This window comes from Gigantopelta aegis, chromosome 10 (assembly GCF_016097555.1).
Source record: "Gigantopelta aegis isolate Gae_Host chromosome 10, Gae_host_genome, whole genome shotgun sequence".
In the NCBI taxonomy this organism is placed as follows: domain Eukaryota; kingdom Metazoa; phylum Mollusca; class Gastropoda; order Neomphalida; family Peltospiridae; genus Gigantopelta; species Gigantopelta aegis.
Window position 1 is genome coordinate 59,340,364 of NC_054708.1, and position 15,536 is coordinate 59,355,899.

The following is a 15,536-nucleotide window of genomic DNA, read 5'->3' on the forward strand; positions in this document are numbered from 1 at the left end:
ATCTTACATCCTAGATATATCGACGGTGCACACTAAACAATTCCACTGAAAATCAATGTTGTCTATATGGGAATGGGAACTGGGTGGGTTTTTTACGTGCCCATGTCTAATAAAGGTTCAGGCACGTCCATCCTGGGCCGTCACTCTAGCACGTTGTTTATGTAGTTTGCTGTCAGGCGCTGATTCCAATTGCCCATTTCCTCTCGCAATATCTGTGTGGTCCGACGCCATATATCCGTAAATAAAATGTGTTGAGTGCGTCGTTAAACATTTCCTTCTTTTTGTGTACGTAGACGTATACGTAATCGGCAATGCGCAATCGTCAGCAGTCACTTTCTATGCATGTAGGTTGATTAGATTCCATTTATGGGTCTCTGAACTCTATGCATTATGAATTATGTCTGTGCATACGCATACACATACAGTTTACGGACAAATAGAATCTGTACCTTACTTTATGCTAATGATGTTCCAGTGATCTATGATAATCGAAAATGTACCGGTTTAGCCCTACCAATGTAATGTAACTGTTCCTCCAGCATAAAAATGATGGAATTGATGTAAATACATTGGGGTTGATGTCAGTGGCGTAGGCAGGGGCATGACCCCCCCCCCCCCCCCCCAATCAAACCTTTATTTTTATTTTACTGCGTTAATTTTTATAAAAACATACAAAGGATTTAATTATCCCCTGCGCCAGTGCGTTAATATCTATGTATGTAATAGTCAACCTCGACATACATACAATATATAGATATTCATACATCAATACATATATACATAATGTGGTGTATTTTTGGGACTGTTCACACCCATACACCACACCCAAGCGGGAGTTGGCGGATATCACACGTATATTTATGGAAACTTAGCTCATCAAACCTTACAAAAACCTTCCTTTGAATAAAGGTTTAGCAATTAAGTTTTTCACAAAATCAGCTTGTTTGAAAATTACCCAAAATGATCACACCTCACTTTTGTCACAAGGAAAATACGGTGTATGAATACCAAGCCTCATCACAGCTAAACCGTTTGCACTGCTGGTGACAAACCAATTGTCTTTTTTTTATTAAATAACTCCCTGGCTTCCCATCCCAAATAATTAGCCTTCAAACATGGAACTGTGCAAAACCAGCAAGAGAACTCTTAGGGTGCACAAGAGAATTAACTGTATACTGCTACCTAAGGAATACAATGTACCGGGTTTCCTCTCTAAGACAATATTTCAAAATTACCTGATGGTGTGGTGCGGTGAATTTTAACATGCTCATATACCACGAAGGTTTCGAGCATGTCCGTCCAGGGTCCCGCCTCTGGATAGCCAGGGGCTCGATCCGGGACAGACACCAAATGGTAAACATGCAATAGCTGATGATTAATAAAACAAATCTTAAACAAACTTTTATATAATTCTAACCGACTGTGTAATCAACAGTTGATCGGTTGGTGCAAATCGATTATAACCGATGATCGATGATGAAATCCTAACCGATTGCCACTACTCCATGCTAATACGTGAGTTCATCGCGGACAATCGATACCACTCTGTAAACACAAAGAAATTCAATAAACTCTGCTTATTATCTCCACGAAATTGGCCTGCCGTACGGAATTACCCGAATCGACGACAATAGACCACAAATAAATGACAACTTATTGGAAAATAGGCAACATAATTTGCACACTATGTAAATGTAGCAAAGCGCATACAGCACTCCACATAAAAGTACACCGAATTGTTCGGTATCATTGTTTAAGCCCAGTCCTTTGTATATGGCAGATTACATAGATAGTCCGTTTGTCCGTTTGCGTGAATAATGAATAAAGTAAAAAATAATATATACTCTTCAAAAGAAGAAACGCAAAACCACATTGTCGTAACAATTGGAGAATTGATTTAATTATTGAATGGTGAGTCCGATAATTACCAAATGTTGCAGGATTGTTCACAATTCACTCTAGTCCATTGTGAGTAAGTGATAGGACACACCACCAAGGTCAAGGTCATCTGGAGTCAATACCGGGTGTGGCCTCCGCGTGTGTTGACAACTGCCTGGCACCGCCTGCCCATTGAAGCAACCAGAGTACGGATGACGTCCCGGGGGATGGTGGCCCACTCGGCCTGCAAGGCTGCTGCCAGCTCGGGCAGGGTCTGGGGCTGTGGTTGTCGCTGTCGGAGGCGTCGGTCCAACTCGTCCCATAGATGCTCAATTGGGTTCAAATCCGGTGATATCGATGGCCAAGGAAGGACACTAATGTTGTTGTTCTGTAGGAAAGCCGTTGTGAGACGTGCTGTGTGAGGCCTGGCGTTGTCATGTTGGAACACTGCGTTGGCGTTGGCCATAACTGGAACGATGTGTGGCCGGAGGATCTGGTCAATGTAGCCCTGTGCATTCAGGTTGCCCTGCACGTGGACCAGGTCAGTTCTGCCAGTGTGTAAGATGGCTGCCCACACCATGACACTACCCCCGCCGAATCTGTCCACTTCCTGCACGCAGTTTGCCGCATAACGTTCACCACGACGCCTATACACGCGACATCTTCCATCATGACGTCGGAGCAGAAATCGGGACTCGTCACTGAACCACACCTGTCTCCATCGCAGTTGAGGCCATTGTCGATGAATCTGGCACCACTGCAGTCGGAGTCGACGGTGTTGTGGTGTTAAGATGACACCTCGATCTGGACGTCTGGCACGAATTCCTACCTCACGTAGGCGGTTCCGTACGGTCTGGTCGGATATCCTGCGCAAACCTGGTATTGCTGCGGCTGTGGAGGTGGCAGTAGTCAATCGTTCCCGAAGGTGGCGTACCCGGATGTAGCGGTCCTGCCCGGGGGTAGTGACCCGTGGTCGACCGGATCTAGGGAGGTCACGTGTTGATCCATGTTGCTGGTAACGGTCCCACAGTCTGGAGATGGTGCTTTGGGACACATGGAATGCCCTGGCAACGGCCGTTCTGGATTCGCCTGCGTCTAGTCGGCCGATGGCATTGTTTCTCTGCGGTTCACTGAGACGTGGCATGTCCTGGATTGTCAACTGTCGGCCATATACAGAGGCCAGGCAAGCGAACACCCTGCACTTTTATACTGTCGGTGTTCATGTTGCACGTGCAGACAACGCACGTGCAGTGGTGACATGGTTTGCACGTGGCTGCGTTTTTGCGAATATTCACATTTTGGAACTTTATTGTACAGTAGCTGCGTTTTATCGAATGTAACCGTGGGAATGTGTTTGGGACATGCAATGACCTTATATTCACAAAGCATGAACCGGTAGGAAACATAGAATCGGAGTTATAACCCATTTGTACCCTTTTGCGTTTCTTTTTTTGAAGAGTATATTAAAGGGACATTCCCGAGTTTGTTACATTGTAAGATATTTCCGACTAATAAAATATTTCTACTTTTAAACTTACATATTAAATATGTTTTCTTGTTTAGAATATCAGTGTCTGTATATTCAATGTCTTTCTGGTCGTCTTAATATTTGTAAGGAGCCCAAATTGGATTCTGTTTTGAAATAATTTCGTACGTACGAAAAAATACTATTTTTGGAAATAAAATGAAATTTAACCTAGTAAAAATATTAGAAAGATGAGAAACACGTTTAATATACAGCCACTAATATTTTATGCAGAAAAAATATATTTGATCTGTAATTACAATCGTTACAAAGGCTATGTTAGTCGATAACACCTTAAACGTTGCAGCAAACTCGGGAATGTCCCTTTAAAACATATTTTAAAATTTTAAATCAATACCTACGCGAATAACTTTTTTTTTAAATCAGTGTAAATAAACATGGGGTTTTTTTTGCTTTTGTTTTGTTTTTGTTTTTGTTTTGGGTTTTTGTGGATTTTTTATTTTTTATTATTTTTTTTTTTTATTTGTTTGTTCGTTGGGTTGGGTTGTTTTGGGGTTTTATGTTTGTTTGTTTTTTTGTTTTTTTTTTTGGGGGGGGGGGGTGGGTTTGGAGGGGGGTGTAAGGTATGAAGGCAACTGATGGAACAGCCTGTGTAAAGCATGCACGGGTCTACCTCTCTATGTCCTGCATTATTGATTTCTACTGACAATGCAGGTGAAGCTGCATACATTGGCTGTTCCAGCATTTTATCTTCACCCCTGTATTAAAAATGAGATTTACAGTTATAAGTGTATCTTATGATACTTGTGTATGTATAAATTTTTTAACGTATGTGTTGTAATTATAACCATATTTTATGTGTGTAGTTTATGTATTTAATAACTATGTGAATGTAAGAAAAAAAAGAAGATATTTCATCTATATAATTTGATGGTAATTGGTTCAGAATGTTTTATATTTACATACAATTGTTTTATTTTTAAAATGTTATGAGAGTTGGTGCGAGTATATAAAAGATCCCTTCTTGCAAATGGAAAAATGTAGCGGGTTTTCTCTACGACTACGTGTCAAAAAGTATGAAATATTTGAAATCCAATAGCCGATGATTAATAAATCAATGTGCTCTAGTGGTGTCATTAAAAAAAAGAAACTTTAACTTGTAACTGTTTAACTCTTGTCAGTGATCCGTATTCCAAATGGCCGCGGCCGAAACGTCCAGGCCGAAATATCTGATACAAAATATCCCGTCCAAAACGTCCATGGCTGAAATGTCTGACACGAAATATCCCGTCCAAAACGTCCATGCCTGAAATGTCTGATACGAAATATCCCGTCCAAAACGTCCATGGCTGAAATATCTGATACGAAATATCCCGTCCAAAACGTCCATGGCTGAAATATCTGATACGAAATATCCCGTCCAAAATGTCCATGGCTGAAATATCTGATACGAAATATCCCGTCCAAAATGTCCATGGCTGAAATATCTGATACGAAATATCCCGTCCAAAATGTCCATGGCTGAAATATCTGATACGAAATATCCCGTCCAAAACGTCCATGGCCGAAACCGACGAAACGTACTCTAATACAAGAAAGCGGGCGGGATTTAGCTCAGTCGGTTGAGTGCTCGCTTTAGGTGCTTAAGTGCAGGATCGAACCACCTCGGTGGATCCATTCAACTGATTGGTTTTTTTCTTGTTCCAGCCAGTGCACCACAACTGGTCAAAAAATTAAGTTTGCTTTAGCCACAACTGGTCAAAGGCCGTGGTATGTGCTTTCCTGTCTGTGGGGAAATGTATATAAAAGATCCATTTCTGCATTAGGTAAAATGTAGCGGGTTTCCTCTGATGACTACGAGTCAGAATTACCAAGTGTTTGACATCCAATAGTCGATGATTAATTAATCAGTGTGCTCCAGTGGTGTCGTTAAACAAAACAAACTTTAAACTAATAAAAAAAATGAGAACTTGATAGCGGCCACATTTGCCACTACATGTATATAGTGATATATTTGCAATGTTACTAAGCAATTAGAATCAGTAGCTATAATGTCATACAGATGACAATATATTTCTGTATAAATAATACACGAGGTGAGTGAATGAAATGAATGGTGGGCGAATCGTTTCAGAACCTGATTGTACCTGTTAATTAGTTCATTTGTGTGTTGTCCGTAATTGGCGAGCAATTACCATACTGTTAAACGTCAGTCATTTAGTTATCTTTTGTTTGTTTGTTTGTCTGGTTGGTTGGTTTCTGTTTCTTTGTTGTTGTTTTTTGTTTGGGGGGGGGGGGGGTAGGGGTTGAGGTTTTTTTTGGGGGAAGGGGGTGGTTTCGAACCGGATTTGGGCCTCTTTGAACTTGTAGAAAACGTAAAAACAGAGCAATGACACTAGATTTTAAATAGTGAAATAAATTAAAGTTTATGGCTATGCTATCTAGTTTGATTCCGGCTGTAGTGCTACGATCACCTTAAGTGCATAAGGTAGCTATGCACTTAAGATGATCTTAGGGCTAAGGTCGCTTCGTGGAACGGGGCCATGGCACGACTCCTAATTCAGTGTAATCATCGTAAAAGACGGGTGGTGCTTCGTTACAAACACATGTAGCTGTTTGGCACAATTGTTGAATATTATATAGATTCGTACAGTTTAATGCAAAACCTTTAAAGGCGCAGATCTTAGTGTCAGGCTATGAAAATGGACATTAAGTTTGGTTAATCTAAACACCTGTAAGATATTTGGATAAAGTTACAATATAGCTAAATAAGAGTCTGTGGCGTTGAAACAGGGAACTATCCTTAAAATAGAGTAGAACTCGACTCCATAACCGTTACTTCTCAGACGCAAGTGTCTTTGGTGGTTTTTTAAATATAAAAAATGCAGTTTGTGGTATTAGAAACACTAGGATGAGAAAAACACTTCGGTTGTACGGAAATGGATAATCTAAACAATAAGATATAAGTAATGTTTGATTTTAGTGAACATAAACGTCTCTAATAAAACAAATATGTCTTGGTGTTTAAAAATTAGCGTCTATCGTTTTAACATTCAGGTAAAAATTCACCAATAAAAGAAAAGGTGCAAGAAATAGGAGCCTGTATGTTTTTACTGTAGTTCGATTAGTATTTTAACCAGTGATGGTGACAATCCCTCACAGTGAGGCAGATACGTAACAAGAAATAGGAGCCTGTATGTTTTTACTGTAGTTCGATTAGTATTTTAACCAGTGATGGTGACATTCCCTCACAGTGAGGCAGATACGTAACAAGAAATAGGAGCCTGTATGTTTTTACTGTAGTTCGATTAGTATTTTAACCAGTGATGGTGACATTCCCTCACGGTGAGGCAGATACGTAACAAGAAATAGGAGCCTGTATGTTTTTACTGTAGTTCGATTAGTATTTTAACCAGTGATGGTGACATTCCCTCACAGTGAGGCAGATACGTAACAAGAAATAGGAGCCTGTATGTTTTTACTGTAGTTCGATTAGTATTTTAACCAGTGATGGTGACATTCCCTCACAGTGAGGCAGATACGTAACAAGAAATGGGAGCCTGTATGCTATTACTGTAGTTCGATTAGTATTTTAACCAGTGATGGTGACATTCCCTCACAGTGAGGCAGATACGTAACAAGAAATAGGAGCCTGTATGTTTTTACTGTAGTTCGATTAGTATTTTAACCAGTGATGGTGACAATCCCTCACAGTGAGGCAGATACGTAACAAGAAATAGGAGCCTGTATGCTATTACTGTAGTTCGATTAGTATTTTAACCAGTGATTGTGACATTCCCTCACAGTGAGGCAGATACGTAACAAGAAATAGGAGCCTGTATGCTATTACTGTAGTTCGATTAGTATTTTAACCAGTGATGGTGACAATCCCTCACAGTGAGGCAGATACGTAACAAGAAATAGGAGCCTGTATGTTTTTACTGTAGTTCGATTAGTATTTTAACCAGTGATGGTGACAATCCCTCACAGTGGGGCAGATACGTAACAAGAAATGGGAGCCTGTATGCTATTACTGAAGTTCGATTAGTATTTTAACCAGTGATGGTGACAATCCCTCACAGTGAGGCAGATACGTAACAAGAAATAGGAGCCTGTATGCTATTACTGAAGTTCGATTAGTATTTTAACCAGTGATGGTGACATTCCCTCACAGTGGGGCAGATACGTAACAAAAAATGACCAAGATGTTCACATTTGGCAGAAAGTGTGAAATTTCGTATATGGATCCAAGAAGTCTGACTGACTGGTTAGTCGCCATCTTGAATTAAAAGATGGCCGCCATGACAAAATATCAATTGCTCATATTTCGGCTTCTAAATCACATAGGAGATTAGAATTTGATAGGGGTATTTTGGTTTGCTAATTTCAAAACTTGATGGATCTAAGAAATCTGACAAGATGATTTTGACAGCTAAACAAGGAATCTAATTTACACACTTTCTGCCAGAAGTGAACATCTTTTTCACATGTCTTCCCCACTATCAGCCATGGTGTCGGCGTTGATATGCTTTGACATACATTGTTTTGTGTAAAACAAAATTATCAAATATTTGACATGCCATATTAGATGATTAATTAATTAATGTGTTCTGATGTGTTCTGATGGAGTCGTTAAACAAAACAAACTTTAATTTTAACATTTGTTTGTTGCGAATTGCTACTTCGGAAAACATGGGCGGGACATAGCTCAGTGGTACATAGCTCGCCTCATGTGCGATCGATCTAGGATCGATCGCCGTCGGTGGGCCCATTGGGCAATTTCTCGCTCCAGCCAGTGCACCACGACTGGTACATCAAAGGCCGTGGTATGTGCGACCCTGTCTATGAGATGGTACATATAAAAGATCCCTTGCTACTAATAAAACACGTAGCGGGTTTCCTCTCTCAATATTTGTGTGGTCCTCAACCATAAGTTCGATGCGAAATAACCGTAAATAAAATGTGTTGAGTGCATCGTTAAATAAAACATTTCCTTCCTTCCTTACTTCGGAAAACAGTCAAAATGCGTGTAGTTTGCAAACGTTTAGTGAAAACCGGTTGATTGAACGTAGGCTTCGTTTCAGATTTTTGTTCTCAGCTTTGATAAAAACATTTTAAAATGAATTCTACGTTAAACAATTAATTTAACGATCACACAAAAACAGAATATTAGAGATATACATCAGTCAATTGTCTCACACGAAAGTGCTTTACAAGTATGTAGTGTGAAACTATTTTAAATTAAAAACCATCCACTAATTTAGCTTTCTGTGTTTGATTTTGATTTTTTTGTTGTTGTTGCCTGTACAAACAGAGGCGCCGCAAAAATCAATCTTCATTTTGTTTTGTGGTGCATAGAATTTCAGACAATTTACCATAATTACAAAGTATTCCGATTTGATAAAAAGAAAAGAAAAGAAAAAAGAAGCATATTATTACTGCAGAGATGCGCACTAGATAAAACCTAAATGAGATGTCCTTCGAAATGAGCTTCAATAATGAATTGGTAGGGGGAAAAAAGACCGACACAGATCTAATGAAAAGAGTTGAAGAATATGAAAACTCGTATCTCTATTTAAAGAAAAAAACCAATAAGAAAAAAAAACTAAAATTTTTTGTTTTTAAAGTAACTTTTACTATTACCCGCTGGATATACATTATGTACAATATGCTCTCTCTCTCTTTCTCTCTCTCTTTCTCTCTCTCGGGCTGCGAATTCGCTACATCTGCATATACACACACGCACGTTTTACGGATGTGAAATAGATCAGTGTTTAGTATGCACTTCTATAGCCGATGTATGTTTTCGTGCTGGAGTGTCGTTAAACACCTATTCTGTTCTGTTATATTTAACTCTTGCATTTATGTATTGATGTTGATCATCACATGTCTGTATGTTTCGTGATGAGGTGTCTTTAAACATCCATTCATTCTATTCTCTCTTTTCTTTTCTTTTCTTTTCTTTTTTGGATACTTAAATATTTTATTCACCATCTTCAATATGTAACAGCATTTTACATAGTACATTTTACAAAGTGTCACCAGCACCAAAGGCAAGTTATTATAATAGCAGTTACCGATTCATTCTATTCTTAGTATGCACTTCGTTCCACCGAGCAACCACTTCAAGGTCAACATTATTTGTATGCCATGACTTTTTAAAACATGTTCTAATTTCTTCTATGTTTATTATGTATTATGTGTTTTTATTAAGGCACTATCCTGAGTTTTCAGCCTGAGCAAAACTTCCAAAAAAATACACAATCAGACTCATCTTTTCCTGTTTAAAAAAAAAATAATAATAATAAAAAAAAAAAAAACCCATTATCTTACCTTAACATGGTTATATCAAACATTTTACGGATAAATACACAATCATGGAATGTCGTTTGGGTGAATTATTTCAAATTTCACTTGGTTATTGGAAGAAATAATAAATTCGTACATCCGAAATTGATTTACACAAAAATCGATAATCAGATACTACAAAACCTTACGATGTCCAGAAGAAGTTTGTTTTATTTAACGACGCCGCTAGAGCACATTGATTTTTTATCTTATCATCGGCTATTGGACGTCAAACATATGGTCATTCTGACACTGTTTTTAGAGGAAACCCGCTGTCGCCACATAGGCTACTCCTTTTACGACAGGCAGCAAGGGATCTTTTATTTGCGCTTCCCATAGGCAGGATAGCACAAACCATGGCCTTTGTTGAACCAGTTATGGATCACTGGTCGGTGCAAGTGGTTTACACCTACCCACTGAGCCTTGCGGAGCACTCACTCAGGGTTTGGAGTCGGTATCTGGATTAAAAATCCCATGCCTCGACTGGGATCCGAACCCAGTATCTACCAGCCTGTAGACCGATGGCCTGCCACGACGCCACCGAGGCCGGTTACGATGTCCAGAAGGAAGGAAATGTTTTATTTAACGACGCACTCAACACATTTTATTTACGGTTATATGGCTTCAGACATATGGTTAAAGACCACAAATATATAGAGATGAAGCCCGCTGTCGCCACTTCGTGGGCTACTCTTTTTGATTAGTAACAAGGATCTTTTATATGCACCATCCCACAGACAGAATAGTACATACCACGGCCTTTATTACACCAGTTGTGGAACACTGGCTGGAACGAGAAATAGGTCGATGGATCCACCGACGGGAATCGATCCTAGACCGACAGCACATAAATCGAACGCTTTACTACTGGGCTAAGTGCCGCCCCCTACGATGTTCAGAAATGTGTTTTTGTTATAGGGATACTCATATTCTAAGCCAGAAGTTGTAGGCAAATTGTAATTTAAATAATATAAAAAAAACATCGGTGGCCGAAAACATTTTAAAATGGCTACAAATTTAAGAGGTAGCTAGCGGTGTAACGATATACTCGAATATTCGGTGCACCGAACAGCGATCTGTATCGTAGTTGCATTCGTATTCGTCACTAGCTGAACCGAATACACGAATACTTATATATAATGTTTACTGTATAATTTATGTTTCTAATTCATACTAACCAAAACGCAATAACGATTCGATCGTTTTTATTGTCCTTTTTTATATTAGGTTAACCCCATAGTCAGACTCATAGACCGATCCTTTTTTTTTTTTTAATTCCATGCGTTGAACTGGTACTCTTCTTGCAGCTTGACTGCGCTTCTGTCAAAACACTGTATGACGTGGCATAGTCTCGTTCAACCAGCCTAATACGAGACACGGGCGAGTGTAGTTCGTTAATTTATGCATTCTACGCAGTGCAACGTCAGTAATGTTGAACCAATATTCTAACGTTTAAATGGCAGCTCAAAGCAAAATATATTTGTATAATTCTTAACGAGAACTGTGGCATATTAGCAATTCAAATATGGATATAAATTGATTAATACTAGATACCAAAAACCAAAATGGCCTTAAAAATATATATTTGATATTCAAAATAAAATTAATTTACCGGTAATCAATAACTTCTGTCTACATTATACAATGTATATACGGTTTCGGTTTGCACGCATGGAAAAGGGTGAATTGTTATCAAAGCACTTAAGAATATTTTTTTAAATATGTACAATTTGTACATTTATGTTTGCAAAGGCCATGGTATATTTTAAAATTCCGATAATAACATATACATATTTTAACTTTCCTCTGAACATGTGGACATGTTAGTGTTCCTTAAAAAGAATGTGGTCCTGGATTAGACAATAAACACAAACTTGATAGTTCCTGTGTAATCACTAATCAGTTTTTACTTTAAAAATAAATACTTTTGTTTTCCTTTCAGCAAAGCCTTTGTACTTGTGTAATGTGTATTCATGGATGTGAATACATATTCGTATTCGTCACCTCATATTCGTGATATGTATCGTATTCGCCACCATGTGTATTCGTCACACCCCTAAATGTAGCCCAGTGATAGAGCGCTCGCTTCTTGTGTGGTCGATCTAGAATCGGTCCCCGTCGGCGGCCCGTTGGGCTGTTACTCGTTACAGCCAGTCCACCACGATTGGTATATCAAAGGCCGTGGTATGTGCTATCCCGTCCATGGGATGGTGCATATAACAGATCCCTGGCTACTAATGGGAACAAAAATGTAGACTATATGTAAGAATGACCAAATTTTTGACATCCAATAGCTGATGATTGATAAATCAATGTGCTCTAGTGGTGTCGTTAAACTAAACAATCTTTAACAAATTTGGGGTGGTCCCTTTCTGTTTATAAAACGTATACAGTGGAATCGCAGATTTCGTTTTGCACAAAGTCTGGCTATTTGAACGTCATCACAATCCTACACGAGTTGCATGTTGCAGGTCTCTCTTACTACAATCCGGATTTGAAAATTTTATAAGCACAGTCCCATATGTAAACAGTGTACACCGTGCAGATATTGAGTTTTAATCATTGATAATAGTATCTGTGGTGTATTTCATATCTGAATTCGTGCAATGGGATCGAGATTTGTAAGCTTTTGTGTGACACAGAAGTGGAACGATCGTTTATATACATTATTTATTCGGGCATGACAGGTATTTTTATATTTTGTATTTGTTTCAATTTGTAGCGGTTGTAAGCCGATATGTTCGTAATATTGTGATTTCCACGTCATATAGTAACCATTTTTTATTCGGGTTGTAATCCTGAGGGTTTAATTGCATATGTTACCTGTATTATTCATGTCTGCGTCATCTGTTTTCTGCAATTGTGTCATGATATCAATCCCTCTAGATGTAAGAAAATATTTTAGCTGTATTATTTATGTTAAGTGTCATGCATCTCATGTTACTTTGTAATTAATGGCTGTAAAGTACACGAAGTGATGTGGAAATCGATATTAAACTTGAAATGTTGAATTATAACAGAATGTAAAGAGGTGTGCAAGAATATAATTATCACAGGTAAGTAAATTGCAATTTGAAATAAAGTTAACAAAAACTCTCAAATATTTTAAAACACGATCTGAAGGGGAGCGAAAAGATTCCATTAAAATTTCAACTACTAAATAGTTCTTGTTTCGTTTGCTTTAGATGATTACCCCCCCCCCCCCACCCCACCCCCGGATATGACGTACCGTTAATTAAAAAGTTAAAGTTTGTTTTGCTTTGTTTTGTTTAACGACACCACTGGAGCACATTGATTTATTAATCATCGGCTATTGGATGTCAAACATTTCGTAATTTTGACACATAGTCTTAGAAAGGAAACCCGCTACATTGTTTTCCCATTAGTAGCAAGGGATCTTTTTTATGCACCATACCACAGACAGGATAGCACATACCACCGCCTTTGATATACCAGTCGTGATACACTGGCTGGAATGAGATATAGCCCAAAAAGGGCCCACCGACGAGGGTCGATCCCGGATTGACCGCGCATAAGGCAAGCGTTTTACCACTGGATCGGAGTACACGGACAATGATAATTGCTCACACTAATATAGTCCCATTAAATGGACGCAGATATGTTAATACTGATCACAGGCTCTGACCTTTTGTTTATTATTACACAACCATTAAATATTACTTGTTATTATCTTATAAGCCATTAAATATATAGATCTACAGAAACCATGAATCTGATATTCGAAACAAAGTCATGTTTTCGCTGTATTTTATTTTTAATGAGAATAATATCGACATGATGTGTTATAATCATTACCAATACATCTGATCGTATTGGGGAAATAATGAAATTTATACAACTGTTCCTATCAAAAATGGATTATGAAGTACCTGATTTGTTTCGCAGCCAAATAATGGTGACACAATGTCCTGTTGTTGACTTTAACTTCAATTCGTGTTTTGTTAACTAAAGTCTAATTTTATTGAAAATGTTCCCGGTGAATAAAATTTTCCATAAAAGAATGAATGAAGGAATGAAGGAATGAATAGCTTTGGCTATTGGGTGTTAAATAAAGGTAAATGAAAAAAAATGAATATAAAAATTCAAGAGTTAAATTTAAAAACCAATGTAAAGAACTGTGAATTTTTTTTTTATATAAAACTATAATAGAGTTTATGAATTAGCATGTAACTCTTTTATAAATAACGTTAAAATACATATCAAACAATATTATTATGGTTTAAACCCATACCAACTCGCAAAACATTTTTAAAAGAAAACAAATCTGGGTGTAAATAAAAAAAAAATATATATATTTATCAATTATCAACAAATTGCATAGTATAATCTCTCTTCTTTTTTCTTTTTTTTCTTTTTTTTTTGGTCAAAGTTATGAAGGCAACTGAACAGCCACGGTGAAACACCATCAATTCTTTATTAGATGTAAATACACCTGTATTAGAAATGAGATTTAATCTATACAATTAATGCTAAAACATGTTATGAGAGATTGTATAGGTTTAAAATCTAATCATATCTTTTATATGAGTTTTAGCATTAAATGGTATAGTCGTATGCTAATTCATCGGTTCCCTTTAGCAATAAGGAGTATACAATCTGCTTTCTTCTGCGCCCTTGAGAATCAGTGATGCCTCGACTATCGTCAGTTATTCATCTTCAGCTTGTTGTTGTTGTTGATGTTGTCGTTGGGGGGTGGGGGGGGTTGGGGGGGGTTTCGGTGGGGGTTTTCGTTGTTGGGTTGTTTTTTGTTTTTTTGTTATAATAATGTTATTTTTCGTTAAACATTAATGTTTTATAGAATACGATTTTTATGTCAACTCATCGCATCGCAAAAATATTGTTTACACACAGAACTCTTTGACATAAAAGTAAAAACCCATGGAAATAGATTATATGTAAAACAGTTTTGTGAAAATACAGTCCATTAGTTTAAATAGAATAGTAATTTACTTGGCGGTCAGAAGGAATATTTAGCTGAACGTTTTTGTTTAAGAGCCATCATTTTCAATTAAGCACACGAGTTAAATAAACCAATCATATAGCACTTAGCCTACCTCAAGCAATGACTTGATCCCAAAGAATACATTATATCAGAAAGATCTGCTCAAAAAGAAATATGTCTTTACATTAAAAAACAAATCTCAATATGCCACCATATCATAGACTTTCTGTCCATTAGCCATCATTGCTACGATGTAACTACATGCATGAAATAAAACGTATTTTATATCTCAGCATGGAGTTGATTTGGGAGTTCCATAAAGTATGTTCGCCTAGAGGAAGAGGTGGTTCGGACATCACATATAAAGAGTGAAAACAGGGAAGCTGGCTGAAATACATACATTCCAGGTGTATAGCTTAAAACCCAGGGCGTAAGGCGCACTTCCAGCTTCAAATTGTATCCAATATCAGACCTCGCCCTTTATGTGAAGCTGCCACTCTCGCTTCCAGACCTATCTCTATATGTGAAGCTATCACTCTCGCTTCCAGACCTCGCCCTTTATGGGAAGCTGTCACTCTCGCTTCCAGACCTAGCCCTTTATGTGAAGCTATCACTCTCGCTTCCAGACCTCGCCCTTTATGTGAAGCTGCCACTCTCGCTTCCAGACCTATCTCTATATGTGAAGCTATCACTCTCGCTTCCAGACCTCGCCCTTTATGTGAAGCTGCCACTCTCGCTTCCAGACCTAGCCCTTTATGTGAAGCTGCCACTCTCGCTTCCAGACCTAGCCCTTTATGTGAAGCTGCCACTCTCGCTTCCAGACCTAGCCCTTTATGTGAAGCTGCCACTCTCGCTTCCAGA